The 14,734-nt window shown below is 52.0% G+C and overlaps 1 protein-coding gene across 3 annotated transcripts in view; it reads left to right on the forward strand.

The window, feature by feature from the left end:
• The first annotated feature begins 8,293 nt into the window (after positions 1-8,293).
• CYRIB (CYFIP related Rac1 interactor B) overlaps positions 8,294-14,734 on the forward strand; it is a 150,608-nt gene continuing 144,167 nt past the window's right edge. The window contains exon 1 of one of the 3 annotated variants that reach the window (XM_059901878.1): positions 8,294-8,347. The gene's annotated coding sequence lies outside the window, so the exon portion shown is untranslated. Of the gene's footprint in view, positions 8,348-8,502; positions 8,611-14,734 lie in introns of those variants that run through there. The other 2 variants (XM_059901876.1, XM_059901875.1) reach the window with 2 other exon arrangements.

A 14,734-nucleotide genomic window follows, 5' to 3' on the forward strand; every position in this document is an offset into this window, starting at 1 on the left:
TAGTTTTCTCATCTGCAAAATGGGAACACTAATAAAACTCCAAATTATAAGCATTAAGTACAATTATTTTCATAACCAAAAACTGTTAAAGAACACGGGATTGGGAGTCTGGAGAGCTGGGGTGAGACCTAACTATGTCTCTAACTCGCTGTGTGACCTTCCGCAAGTCACTCAACGTTTCTGTGACTCAGTTTCCTTGTGTGCAAAGGGAAGGGAACAGTACTGCCTTATCTTCATCACAGGGCTGTTAAGGGACATCCCAGGAGACCATGGCTATGGAAGTTCTTTGAAATGTAAGAAGTGCTGAGCTTCTAAAACCCAGGCCCATGGAAAATGAAACTAGAGCAGGAAAGCATGCGGGCTGGCCCAGAGGCAGCGAGGGCCTCAGGGAGAGCTGAAGGGGGGCACCCAGGGGACATCCCTGGGGAGGCGGGGAATGTCCTGTGCGTGGGTGAAAAGAGGCCAGCACGAGGGAGGCAGCTCTGCAGGTGAGGCAGTGAGAGTAGGCAGACCAGTGTAGACACACTGAGGCTACAGCCCTTAATGGGATGAGAAGAGAGCCTTTACCCCCATGAAGCCATTGCAAAAAGCGTCACTGGAACTCAAACAGAAAACCCAAGGTACAGAGGGATATGTACTAGGAGACCGTTTATGTAAGTTTGAAAACGTGTAAACAATATTTCATGCATATTTTATAGGTGCATACATATGTTTACGTAGTAAAAGTGTAGATATATTTAACAAGCATGTGTATGTCACTCTTAACATGCCAAACTCTATCCTAGGTGTTTTGTAAACAATAGTTCATTTAACCCTCCAAACAACATGCAGAGGTGATACCATTCATATTTACGGTTTGCAGATGAGGACCCTTTGGCCCCAGAGAGGGTGATTAATGGGTCAAAGTCACACAGCTAAAAGATGGCAGAACCAATATTCCCCACCCAGTTGTTCTGGCTCCAGAATCCTCATTCATAATATGGTTCTGGCTCCTGGTGAGAAAGGTAAAGACTGAAGTTAGGACAAAAGTTACCCCTGGAGCAGGAAGGAGAGAAGAGGAACAGGGGAGGGAATAGAGGGAGCTCCAATTCTCTCTGTTATGTTTTTTGGGTTTTTTTCAGAGAATCTGAGCAAATATGAATGTATTTGTTTCCCAGGGCTGACATAACAAAGTACCATAGACTGGGTGGCTTAAACAACAGAAATTTATTTTCTCACAGTTCTAGAGGCTGGAAGTCCAAGGTCAAGGTGTTGGCAGGGTTGGTTCCATCTGAGGTCTCTCTCCTTGGCTTGTAGATGGCTGCCTTCCCTCTGTCCATGTCTATGTCCTAATCTTCACTTCTTATAAGGACGCCAGTCATTGTGGATTAGGGCCCACCCTAATGGCCTCATTTTAACTGTAGGACCTCTTTAAAGGCCCTATTGCCTCATACAGTCACATTCTGAGGTCCTGGGGGTTAGGACTTCAACACAGGAATTTAGGGGGGGACACAGCCCATAACAATGGCCAGATGATAAGATATGACAGAGCTAATGGTGGGTACATGGTTGTTTGTTATGTTAATCTCTACACCGCTTTGTATGCATGAAATATTTCTTAATAAAATAAAGTCAGTGTGTTTGATAACAGCACCGTGTTCACAGTAATGATGAAAACACAGGGGCTGGGAAGGCACAGGAATCCAAGAGGAATAAAATAGCCACCTGTAGCCTGTCTGCCGTCTGGATCAGGCTCCTCAGCCCTGGCTGCACATTAAAAGCACCTGAAGAACATTCTGAAGTCTGAGCACACCCAAGATCAATTAAATTGGAATCTTGGGCTGGGCTCAGGTACTGGAGGGTAAACAGGTCCCCCAGGTGATTCTAATATGCACCAGGGCCGAGAACCACTGCTCTAAGTCCGTGGCTCTCAAATATGAGCTAATCTGGAATCACCTGGAGGGCTTGTTAAACCCCAGGATGCTGGACCCCACCCCCAGGTTTCTGAGGGGGTAGCTGGGATGGGGTGGAGACTTTTTTCCCTATCAGTTCCCAGGTGATGCTGGTACTATTCTCCAAGGGCCCTGCTTTGCGAACACTGCTCTGAGAGGTTGCCCACTGCAGACAGACACCTGTTTTTTGATGAGCACAGGGTGTTGTAAAGATTGGAACGTGAATGTCTAAGGATGGAGGATGTGCTCCCCTTCACTACAGTCCCCACCATTCCCTATTGCTCAGGTGGGCAGGTGTCAGTGGCTGGACCTGTCAGGTAAGGTATCAGTATCTCTCCCCCATTCGCCCATCCATTCTTTTTTTTTTAGAATTTCACTTTATTTATTTATTTATTTATTTTGTTGGGCTGTGTTGGGTCTTTGTTTCTGTGCGAGGGCTTTCTCTAGTTGCGGCAAGCGGGGGCCACTCTTCATCGCGGTGCGCGGGCCTCTCACTACCGCGGCCTCTCGTTGCGGAGCACAGGCTCCAGACGCTCAAGCTCGGTAGCTGTGGCTCACGGGCCTAGTTGCTCCGCGGCATGTGGGATCTTCCCAGACCAGAGCTCGAACCCGTGTCCCCTGCATTGGCAGGCAGATTCTCAACCACTGCGCCACCGGGGAAGCCCCCCGCCCATCCATTCTTTATTCAGCGCACCTTTATTTAGCAGTCGTAATGTTTCGGGTACCATTCTAAGGGCTGGGACCTCAGTGCTGAACAAGACATGGTGTCTGGCCTGGAGGAAATGGCACTGAAGGGGAAACAGTGGTTTGCTCTCTCACACGCTCCTTCCCTTCTGTCCTGTGTGGGTTTCAGGCCAGCAGCGGCCTCCCAGTTTATTGTTTAAACCAGTGTGGGATGAACAACCTCACGCAGAAGTGAATAAAGAAGTGAATTCAACATTGCGCATACAGTGTGATTGCAACTGATTTAAAATGCGTTTTAAAAAGACTGAGAGATAATACATCAAAATGTTAAGAAAGAATGGCTGACCCTGGACAGGACATTATGGATGAGTTTTGCTTGCTTTCTTATACTTTTCTCTCTAGATTTTTCTATAGTGAACATGTATTACTTCTTTTTTTTAATTTTTAAATTTTATTTATTTTTGGCTGCGTTGGGTCTTCGTTGCTGTGCACAGGCTTTCTCTAGTTGCGGTGAGCGGGGGCTACTCTTCGTTGTGGTGCGCTGGCTTCTCATTGCGGCGGTGGCTTCTCTTGTTGTGGAGCACGGGCTCTAGGTGCGCGGGCTTCAGTAGTTGTGGCTCGCGGGCTTAGTTGCTCCGTGGCATGTGGGATCTTCCAGGACGAGGGATCGAACCCGTGTCCCCTGCATTGGCAGGCGGATTCTTAATCACTGTGCCACCAGGGAAGTCCCATGTATTCCTTTCATAATTTAAAAAATAACTCATATAAACACCCTCTTGCCCCGGGTGTGTATGCAAGTGTGTGTGCACGCTCACACCTATGCTTGTGGACCAGGGTAGAGAGACGTTTTATGCTCCGAGAAATGACTCATTTAGAAAGTGGTTTTATTTCAGTGTGATCGTAGGGGAGACATTTCTGTCCCTTCTCACGCAGGGCCATTTGATTTCCCATGGAACATGTCACTGATACAAGATCGCACCTCCACGTAATTGAGTTTTTCTGCACAGTGAAAGTTGACCCATTTACACAGCAATTCCCCCGTAAGTAACTGTTTAACAGCACTGTCTCTAAAATCACTCCCAGCTTTTCTCCAGGATTTAGGCTCTTCGGAGAGGGCTAGTTTCCCCTCCCACCACCATCGCTACATGATCCCAGGGAGGTGGCAGTGTTTTCACTTTGCTCTCTTGCGTTTAGTGGTGATTGTCACTTTGCAAGGGACCAGTGACAAGCCATGAGTGTCCATCGATTCCCGGGAGGGGCGGAGAGCGAGCGGAGCCGGCTGCGCCTGCGTCAATCACATCACCGCCTCCTGCCACGCGCTGTGCTCGGGCCCGTGTGAAATCCCTCTTGCAGGTGTGCTTTGGTTTGTGCAGTTCCAAGGCTCTAAAGTCTAGGCAGTGCTTTCTAAAGTTCCCCCCAAGAACTTCTCTGGTTCCTTTTCTCCATGGCCCCGTGCTCCGGAAGACGCTGTGTATCATATAGTAAGAGCCGCAGCAACGGCCATATACTAAGTATCTTCCAGGTGAAATTCTACCTGTGCTCCACACTTGGCCCCTGCAATGACCCCATGGCGTCGGTGTCATCGTCACCCCGTTTTACGTGACAGGGAAACACGAGAGGCTGAATACTTTCCCCGAGGTCCTGAGGCTGATGAGAACTAAAGTCAGGTTTTGAACTCGGGTCTATCTCGACCCTGAGCTTTCCCACTATGCCACTCTCTTTTCTCAGAAACACAAATTAAGGTACAATAATAATAAAAATATTAATACGCAAACTGCATTATTTCATACTAATTGCTTTTACTTTCAGTTGTTAAAGGATCCCTTATATAAACTGGCTGCTCGCAAGGAGTTCCAGCGCCTGGTTGCCCGGATTCTGACATTTTGGTTCATTTGTGCAGCTCTATTGTGGCTACGTTGAAATACCAAAAATATACTAAAGGTCCTTCTCACTAGCTTCCCCCATCCCCTGGCCAAATTTTCCTTCCATCCTTTTGTTTTTTTGTTTTTTTAAATCCAGGTAAAATTCTCATAACCTATAGTTAACTGTTTTTTTATTTTATTTTTTTATTGCGATACAGTTGATGTACAATATATAGTTAACCATTTTAAAGTGAACAGTTCAGTGGTATTTAGTACATTCACTGTGTTGCACAACTACCACCTTGATTTAGTTTCAGAATATGTTCATCACCCTTAAAGGAAACCCCTAAGCAGTTACCCCCATTCTCTTCTCCTCCCGGCCCCTAGAAACCATCACTCACTAGCCCTGGTTCTGCATGGCAGGTTAAGATCCGTGTCCCAGCCTAAAGGCCAGCTCTCTCTCCACCTCTCTGAGTGGGATTCTCCAGCTAGAAGGGGCTGCCTGAGCCACCTGCAAGCCCCCTTCCAGGATGGCAGCCCCTAGAGGGTTCAGGCTTTGTCTCCTCCCTTAAGTCTCTTGGTTCTGAATGGCTGGAGGTGAAGGGACCCAGGTGACCAGGTACATAGAACATCACTGAGTTTGCTTTTACTCCAATGGAAAATGGAATCTGCTTAATTGCAAAATACTAACCAGCAGGACAAAAACGGAGTCCTTGTGTCTCCTGACTTCTACCTTCTGTTACCTTGTACACGTAATAGCATTCACTCTTGGGAAAAAGCAAATGCTCAGCAGGGAAACACATAGTTTTGAGGGGCTTTTGCATATGTGATGGAAAGAGCTAGCTACTTTGCTTGAAAGATGGATGGACTGCCTGTGCCATGGGAGGACGGGATTCTAAGACTGAAACTAAAATGTGCATATGCTATTTTACAGTTTATAGAGCATTCAAAATTCATTATCTCATGGTGCCTTCTCAACGACAGAATGAATGTTACTGTTCCCATTTTACAGACAAGGAAATTAAAGGAGTCAGAAGTTAAATGACATGCCCAGGTTGCACAACTGGAAATGGTAGGCCGGCCTTTCTGACTCCAAAATCAGCTCTGTTTTCAGGATGCTGGATGTTACAAACTGAATGTTTGTGTCCCGCCAAGATTCCTATGTTGAAACCTAATCCCTCATGTGATGGTATTGGGAGGTGGGACCTTTGGGAAGTAATTAGGTCGTGAGAGCAGAGCCTTCATAAATGGCATTAGTGTCCGTATAAAAGAGACCCCAGAGAGCTCCTTCACCTCTTCTGTCATGTGAGGACACAGCGATGAGGGCCGTCTATGAACCAGGAAGCGGGCCCTCACCAGACAGCAAATCTGCCAGCGCCTTGATCTTGAACTTCCCAGCCTCTAAAACCATAAGAAGTAAATGTTTGTTCTTTAAGCCACCCAGTCTGCGGTATTTGGTTACAACAGCCCAAACAGACTGAGACATAGATTTCTACCTGCTGTTGTCAGGGTTGATACCCCAGGGAAACAGAGCAGGTCACTGCAGTGGTGAATTGCCAGAGCTTTTCCCAGGCATTATCCCCAGGTTTCCATTTGCTTGAGTCTGTCAGATCTATCAGGACCTGATTGAATGAGGCAAGGTCAAAGGCCAGAATCATCCCCTTAGCCTCCCTGTATCCAGTGAGCGGAGACACACGCATACGAGTTGGACCTCTCTCTCCTCTCAGGCATCTCTGAATTCAGCGGCGTGCAGGGGAAGTGTGATGCAGCCCCTGCCCCTGCCCTCACCTACTCTCCCCTGCTTCCTGACTCCCCACATTTACACTCTGTGTTACAATCACGCCAAGCTGTTTGCAGTTCCCAAGCGGGCCAGAAAGTTCCTGCCCCCATGCCTTTAACAATTACTGTGATGACAACTACAATGGTGATAGCTCTCTCCTGGGTCCTATTAAGCGCCAGGTTCTACACATGTGCTATTTCAGTTAACTGCCCCCCACACCACCACCTAATGAAGTAGTTATGGTCAATCCCATTTCACAGATGAGCGAGCTGAGGCCCAGCGTGGCTAAGTTCCGGGCCTTGAGCCAGACAATCTGGGTGCGTGCCCAGCTCCACCACGATCTAATCAATCTGACCTTGCGCAAATCCCATCTCTCTCCCAGCTCCAGTATCTTGCAAAACACTGAGGGTGATGAACCTGCCCCCTGGGGCTGTTGTGAGAATTAAATTAGATGGGGACAGCGTTTGGCACCTGGTGAGTATTTCCAAAATGTTCGGAATTATTCATGCCACTTTGTAGGCGGCCAAGAAAGAAAGTAAACTCAGCTCAGCTGTGTCTGATTCCAAACCGTTTCTCCACTTCTTGTCACATTCATAGTTCAAGACCCAGCTGTTCCACCCCTCCCCATGCCACCCTCCACTACTCCCGGGGGAGGCACCTGCTCCCCTTTTGTAGGGGTGAGAGCGCCAGGGATCAAGCAAGCTTCCAGGTGCTTCTAATGCCTCCCAGAACTTCTAGGGAGGGCTTTCTGATCTCCTCCTGTTGTTCTCTCTTTGGCTCCCTCCCTTCCAAGCTGGGTAAACACCCCTTCCCCGTCTCCTCTATACACTGTCATCTGTGCTACCTTCCTTCAGGTACGGATTCATGTGGGCCCCCATCTCCCTCCAGGACTAGGAGCCTCTTGGAAGTCCTGTTGGAATCCTACCGTCTCAGTGCCCCCAGCTCCTAGCACAGGGCTTTAGAAGGGGCTCGCTAAAGAAACAAACGGGTCAAAATCAGGTAAGTCAGCACTCAATATTATTTGGTGACTGGTCACCACATCCCCTTTCCTGGCAACACATCCAGGAGAGGTGGAGGGTGGAAAGACTATGGAAGCTTCTGAGGTGATTCTTGATGTCCTGCTGGAGGTCAGAGGAAATACTTTAAAGAACATTGTCTATATTCCTAAGAAATTTGGCTGAATTTCAAGACAGTGTTGGATGGCTTTGAGGGCTGGGGGAGCAAGGCAGAGGGAAAAACGAAGCATTTCAATTTCCTAGGCATGTCCTCCTACATGGAGAGAAGTGCACTCTTTGCCATTACAGAAGAGGGGAAAGATGAGGTCTCTTATAATACCGGAAACGAGAGTTCTAGTGAGGGGCATTTTGTCTGGGAGTTTCAGTGCTGGAAGTCCTTGGAGAGCCTCGTAGGGCAGCACAGATACTCCCACTCCCCCTCCCCGGCCCCGCGTTATCTTTCCTTCTGTAGCATTAGCACCACCAGACACATCGGACGCTTGTTTATTGCCCGTCACCCCCTCTCCCCACCTCCGCCCCCCGCGGCAGGGATGTTGTTTGGATTCCCAACTGCCTCTCCGGGACCTAGGACGGCCCTGGCACTTGGTAGGCCCTCAGCGAATATCTGTCGAGGGCCGAATGGATGTTTTGAACGCACAAGCCGTCCACGCCTCCACCGCCAGGGGGGCGGGGCAGGGATCTGCATCCTTCCCCGCGCACAGGTGAGGGGGCAGCGGACCCAGGGCCGGGAACCCGGCCGGCCTGAAGGTCGGGGGCGCTGAGGGCCCGACGGGCTGTGCCCTTGGGCCACCCCCGCGCCTCCCAGAGCTGGAGTTCCCTCGTCTACGCCACCGGGAGGGCGCCGAGCCCCCCAGCGCGCCCCCGGGCGGCCGCTCGCCCTCCTGCCGCGACTTGCCCAAGGTCACCCGCGCCCCGGCCCCCGGGTTGTGGGGTGGGGGCCGGCGCGGGGCGGTCCCGGGGCGCCGCGCGCGCTGACGCCGGGCTCCGCGATGCGGCGGGGACGGGGCGCGGGGGGAGGCGGCTTCGGCGGGCGTCCTCCTTTTGTGCGAGCGCCGGCGGCGCGGCTTCTCGAAGGTAAGCGGCGTTTCCTCTTCCTCGTCGATGCGTCTCTTCCTTTTATAGTTATTTCTCGCCTGGCAGTCGCCGGGGCTGCTGCTGCTGCTGGGCCGCCGCGGCGGGGGCCGCTCGCAAACCTGTGGCGGTGACGTGAGACCCGCCAACCCGGAAGCGGCGGCGGCGGCGGCGGCGGCGGCGGCACCCGAGGCTCCGAGGCTCCCAGGCTCCTGCGCTCCAGCGCCGGCGGCCGCGCTCCCCTCGCCGCTCGCCCGGGCCACCAGGTACGTGCCCGGGGCTCCTCCGGCGCCGCCGCCCGGCTCGCCTGCGCGCGCCCTGGGAGCCGATCTGCCACCGGGGAGGGCGTGGGGTGCGGGGCGCGCGCGCGATGGGTGCAGGGAGAGGTGGGAGTGCGATCCGGGCCGCGCCGGGCGCCCTGCGGTTGGAGAGGGGGCGCCGCAGCGGTGGGAGCCCCCGGCGCGTGGGGCGCCCCGAGGATGCGCCTCGGGGGAGAGGGGGCTGGAGGGCGCGAGGGGCGCACGCCGAGGGGCCGCCGCCCGGGTCCGCCCAGCTGTGGGGAGCGCGCGGCGGCGCCCGGAGGGAGGGGTGCCTGGCGTGGCCGCCCCCCCGCTGACCCCTCCTGCTAGCCAGGTGCGGGCGCAGGGTCTGACCCCGGGCGCCGTGCACCCCCCCCAACCCCCCAGCTAACTTCGACTGGGGGCTTGGAAGGCCAGTCTCTTAGAATTGAGGAACTGGAGGGGGTGAACAGAATCTCCCTTGGCTTCAAGACTTCCTCGTGGGGTAACCACCCGCCTCTGTTTAAAGAGCACTTCCTCTTTGCCCTTTATCTTTTCATCGTATTTTTTTTTCCATTTTTTTTTAATGGAAGTTCAGTGTTAACGAGTGGATGCCCCTGCAGCCTGCACGGCTTCCCTGGGGTTGGGTACACACACCGTGGGTATGGAACCTTGTGTGTCCTGTGTCGGGGCTGGAAGGAAAGAGGAACCGAGGACTTCCCTTACTGGAGCCCCCCGGCAGCGGTCTTTGATCCTCCCCCTGCCGCAGAAATGGAGCCAGAGGGGGAGGGGTTGAGCGGGAAGGAGGCCCCGCCGGGGAGTGTCACGAGGACTTTGCACCTAGGTTTAATTCCTTGCTCTGCCACTCAATAGCTGTGTGACCTTGGGCAAATCGCTTGCCCTCTCTGAGTCTTAGGCGCCTGTCTCTAAAATGGGCTGCTTTGAGTTGGGCCTCGAGAAGAGGAGCGTGTATTTCCTGGCCTGGAGAGGGCGCAGTGATGGGACGTGTCATTGTCAGTCACCTTTAATTTCTGCACCCCCGCCGCCTAGAAGGGGGGCCTGGGGCACATGGGAGGTGCTCCATAGATACCTGTGAAATGAATAGGTGGGTGGTGAATTTTGAGAAGTGAGTGGCTGGGTGTGGTTCCACATTTTGGCTTCCTTGCCCTGTAACATCCATTCCACCCCAGAGAGCCACGTTTTGCCACCTGGGATATATGTAATCCACCCCCTTCCCAAGGAGGATTAGCTTGTGAAAATATTGACTTCTTATGAAAAGGAGCTTAAACTCTGACTTTGAGCCTCTCCTATTCTTGGAAGATTGCATTTAGTGGAAATGAAAAGGAAGCCTCATTTTGATTGCCACCGCCAGATGACTGGCCACCGGGGCGGGCTGCCAGGGCTGACAGCTGGGCTGATTTCCCAGGCATTGGGGTTCCTGTAAACAGGAGGAAGCTAGGGAGAGGTGGGTTTTCTCCTAGGTGGGGCATGCAGAAGTGGTCAGCTGGCCTGAGTTTTCTTCCTGGGGAGGCACGTTGTAATTTGCATTATCTGGATCCTTGCTAAACTTTAGGCTTGGGGAGGGGCAGAGCGTGCGTGCTGAAGGATCCCAGGGTGGATTCACCCTCAGGGGTACTTGGAAATGGCCTTCGTATAAAGGCTCACTATGCATTTCCGCAGGTCACTTGGGGAGCTTTTCAGGTAATTTGGCTTTCTCTGACAGCCATTCCTTTTCTCCTTTCTCAGCTCCCAAAGGCCTGTGTGCACTTCTCTTAGGATCCTTAGCTGTGCTTTTTGTTTTGGTGTTTTTTTCTCTCACAGCTGGAGGGCAGGAGATGAGCCTGAGTGCTGCTATTATTTTAAGAGGCAAAAGCAGGCACCTCTGTGTGGCCAGCTGCGGTTTAAGCATGCACAGATTCATTTTTAAGGCATAGAGTGGCCATAGTTACCTATGAAGTAGAGATTTTATTCTCATCTTACGACTTAGAGGAAGTGCAGGACTTGGCCCAAGACCCTCAGCCAATTAAGTAGCAGGTTCAAGGTCCTTACTCCAGACTTGCAACTGCAGAGGTCTCCCTCTCTTCCCTGTGGGCTGCGCTCCCTTCTGAAGGGCCTTTGTGTTTCCCCTGGCACCTGGCAGGCTGTCTGGCATATGCTGGATACTCAGTACATGCTTTTTTTTTTTTTTTTTTTTGACAGAATGAACAAAAGAGGGATGGTTTGCTCTTTGTGGAGGTACAGTCTGTCTCTACCTCAAGGTCAGCGCACTGGCCTGTAGGTGACCTTCTGCAATTGTTCTCTGGCCTTTCCTCCCAAGTGTGTCTTGGTTCCCCATTGTGGAATCGCAGTCTCTGTCAGCTCTTGCTTCAGGACCCAGAGCCCATGACAGGAGGGACTCCTGAGGGGTACCAGTGCCCGGAGGTTGTGGCCTTACGCTGATCATCTCCTTGATTGAAGAGACCACTGTCCTGTGGCTTTGGAGGTCTGGGACTTGGCCGCCAAAGCGGTTTCTCTCTCTCCAGCGAAACCATCTTCCAGCAAGCATTGTGGCGATAGTGTTGTGTCAGTGAAACGTCAGATTTAAAATCAGTCCACTTAAGCTATGCCCTGGCCTGAAGCCTTAGAGAGGTCGTGACCTTCTTAGAACTTTCTTTTCCTCATGTATAAACAGGCAAAATCATCCCTGCCCCATTCCATCCAGTTCACAGGACTCCTGAACCTGAGGGCAGGATCCACATTCACACCTCACTGCCCCCTCTTACTGCCTGTGTGCATGTCACCAAGTTTCTTCACCTCTCAGAGCCTCAGTGTTCTCATTTGTAAAATGGGACGATCTATCGGGGGGATGGTTTTGCTCATTGCGGTCGTGTGAGTGATGCTCTCAGCACAGGCCCCCATTAAATGGCCATAATCATCAGTGATTATTATTATCAACAGCAGCAGCAGTAATGATCCCTGTGTCCTCAACTAGAGAGAGCATAAGCGCCTCAAAGGCCAGACCCATGTCCCTTTTTTAACTTGAATTGGAGCTTCTGGAGAGAAGTAAATTGAGGAAGGGTGGGGGGAAGGGTTGATTTTATTCTTTTTCTCCTTCCCTGTCTGGGACACTTGATAAAGGCGTGATGAAGAAAGAATCATTATGATCCTGTTTTTCATCCATCCCTGAGGGTAAAAGACCTTTTTTCCTGTCTCTCATAAAGTGAGCTTTTTATGTGCCTATGACACTCATTTCATATCTTCTCATAAACTTCGTATCCACTCCTTCCAGATTTCACCCAAGACTTGATCCCTCCAGATTGTCAAATGGACAGAGTTCTGTTGCATGGGTAGAACTTTGGGAGTTAAGTCTTTGATGGTCTTAAAAGGGGTGATTGGCCTCACCAGGTTGAAGGGAAGATAATAACTTTGTAGCCAAGGATGCATGAGGTTAACAGCAACTGTATTTTCCTCTCATCCTTTTTTGCTTCAGAGGCAGCATGGGTATGAGTTTGGGGGCCAGACTGTCTGGGTTTCCATCCTGGTTTTGCTGCTTACTAGCTCCGTGACCTCCTCTCTCTGGGCCTTCTTCATCTTTCAAATGAAGAACAATGTTTGCTGCCTGGAAAGGTTGTTGTGAAGGTCCACACAGAGGTGGTCTGGGTAGCCTCCCAGCACAGTGTATGGCACATAGACGGTGCTCAGCAAATGTCAGTTACTTTCCTGCCACCCCTGGGCTCTTTCTGTCCTGGCCCCAGTCCCATCGTCCTGTCCCTCCGTTAACGGGGCTCCAGTTCCCACTGAGGATCAAGCCCTTGGGTGACAGCTTCGTCCTAGATTCAAGTTCAAGTCTCCATGCTTTCCCAAACCACTTGTTGACTGGCCACAGTATGGTGCTTCCACTGTGAATGGAGAGATCCTTGTACCAGAGCTTGTCAAGGAGAGTAAACTGGGGAGTCACTGAGTTTACGTTTTGTCCCGTTGATTTTTTTTTCCTCTCCTTTCCAGAGACTTACTAGCTGCCATCTGCTCCAAGGGAAGGAGACATCATGTTCATAAATACATAAATAATCGAAGTTGACGAGGAGATTTGTTTAAAGAAGTGATGCTGAGAATGAGTTTTATAAATATTTAAGATAATCTGAAGCTATTAGAGGAACTGCAGGGTTTATTAAAAAAAAAAACTGAAAGCTTGTTTTGGAAGGGTTCCTTTTCTTTCCAAGTTGAATAAATGTCAAGAGTAGTGGATGCAGGGCCCGTGAGGGGCAGGTGGGCTGCCGGTCTGTTTGTCTCTGCTGTTGGCTGTTGGCAGTCATCCATTTATGGGGGCTGATGGACGGGGAGCACGAGGGTAGCCAGAGCCACAGAACTGAGGGGGAGAGCCCTGAACATTTTGAAGCTGCCTGGGCTTCCTTGAGACTCAGAGAGCCAGTGGGTCACACATGCCGGGAATCACCCTGGGGGGCTGTACATTTCAGATGCTGCTTCTAGAATCTGAGAGTCAGTGGCAGGCTTCTAGAAGGTTCCTAAGGTGAATGTTTTTTGCTTAATGACAGGCTACATTTTAGTGAGCCCTACTAAAGCCCACAAGTCAGGAGGCAGCTGGGTGGTCAAATCGAGGGATGTGGGGTAGGGCATGTCAGAACTGGGGGACACCTTGCAACACTTCCCAAACTGGCGTGTGCCCCCGGATCCCTTGGGGATTCCCTTGCAGATTCTGAGTCACAGGCTGGGGTGGGCGGAAGGCCTGCATTTCTAACACCTCCCCACGTGATGCTCTGGGTTGTGGACCACGCTTTGAGTAGGGAGAGCTTGGAGGTCCCCACCTGCCTCATTCATTTGGGACCCCAGCTGGCACTGAGGATGCGAATCAGAATATGATCCCGGAGGCTCCTGGCAGCTGATGGCTTAGTTAGCAGAGGAGACAGACGTGCCCCAAATCACACGATAGGAAGATGGTGGGGACTGAAGGGAGGGTGGAGAAGAGCTCCCTCCACCCACCCAGAGGTGCTCCGTAGCCCAGCGGGGCCCGGGTGCTCTGGGCAGTCGAGGTGGGGTGGGAGAGGGAGGGAAGGGAGGGAAGCAGCGGACTGTGCCAGGCCTTCACCCGTGATGAGGTCTGGAAGGGCTGAGCAGGAACCTCTAGCTCAGGGTCTCAGGCTTCAGGCGTCCCGTACTCTTAATTGAACAGATGAGGGAACTGGGATCCAGAGGGGGAAGCATTTTACCCAAGAGGCAAAGTCAGGACCGGAACCCAGGTCTTCTGGCTCCCAAACCGAGCTTATCACACGGCTCCAGAGTGTCTTTCTGTGAGCGCCTCGGGGCCGCCTTAGTGCAAGGCTCTGAGGCCAAGGAAATGCTGGGGGCTGGAGGTCCTCCAGCGCAAAAGGTACCTCTGCCCCTGACCTTCCTTTGGCAGGGGACCGAGCCCTTAAACCCACAGTGAAAAAGAAGGCCCGACGCGGGAAAAGCGATGGCTTTGAAGCCGAGCGCCCCGTTAGGGGCTCCTGGCCCCCCTCCCTTACCCCAGTCAGCGCAGCCCCCTCACGTAAGGAGGCGGGGACAGTGGTGCAGCCACGCAGAGGGGCTAAGGCTGGGAGGAGACCTGGGCAGCAGGAGGAAGAAAAGCTCCGGCCTTGACTCCTTCGCTTAGTGGCGTCTCCTGGGACCGGCTGTGTCCGGCTACTTGGAGCTCTGTGGAATCTTAACCCAGTGCCCGCTCAGCAGATACTGTTGGACTGTGGAGCCGACGGCGTCCCGGCCCTACCGCTCAGTAGCTGTGTAACCTTGGGCGAATCGCAGGGCCTTGCTGAGCCAGAACCGTCTCGGACGAAGCTGGGCTAATGACACCTGCCTCTCTGGGTTGTCTGGAGGACTGAATGAGGTAATGTGTGCTCTAGCGGCTAACCTAGCCCCTTCGTAGAAACACTCCAAAAAGACACCCCCCCCCCCAACAAAGACATAGTCACCGCTGGGTGGGAACTGATTTGTCCAGTGCTGATTCCAGGCCAGGGCTGTATCCTTCTGGCAGTGACATGGGATATGGATTTGATGGGAGGGCAGGTATTTCTGTAAGGTAACTGCAAACTGCTGCAGTGCTTTTATGCAAAACTGAATGCTGGGGTTGGCCCCTCTG

Source organism: Balaenoptera ricei, chromosome 17, assembly GCF_028023285.1.
Source record: "Balaenoptera ricei isolate mBalRic1 chromosome 17, mBalRic1.hap2, whole genome shotgun sequence".
Taxonomy (NCBI): Eukaryota; Metazoa; Chordata; class Mammalia; order Artiodactyla; family Balaenopteridae; genus Balaenoptera; species Balaenoptera ricei.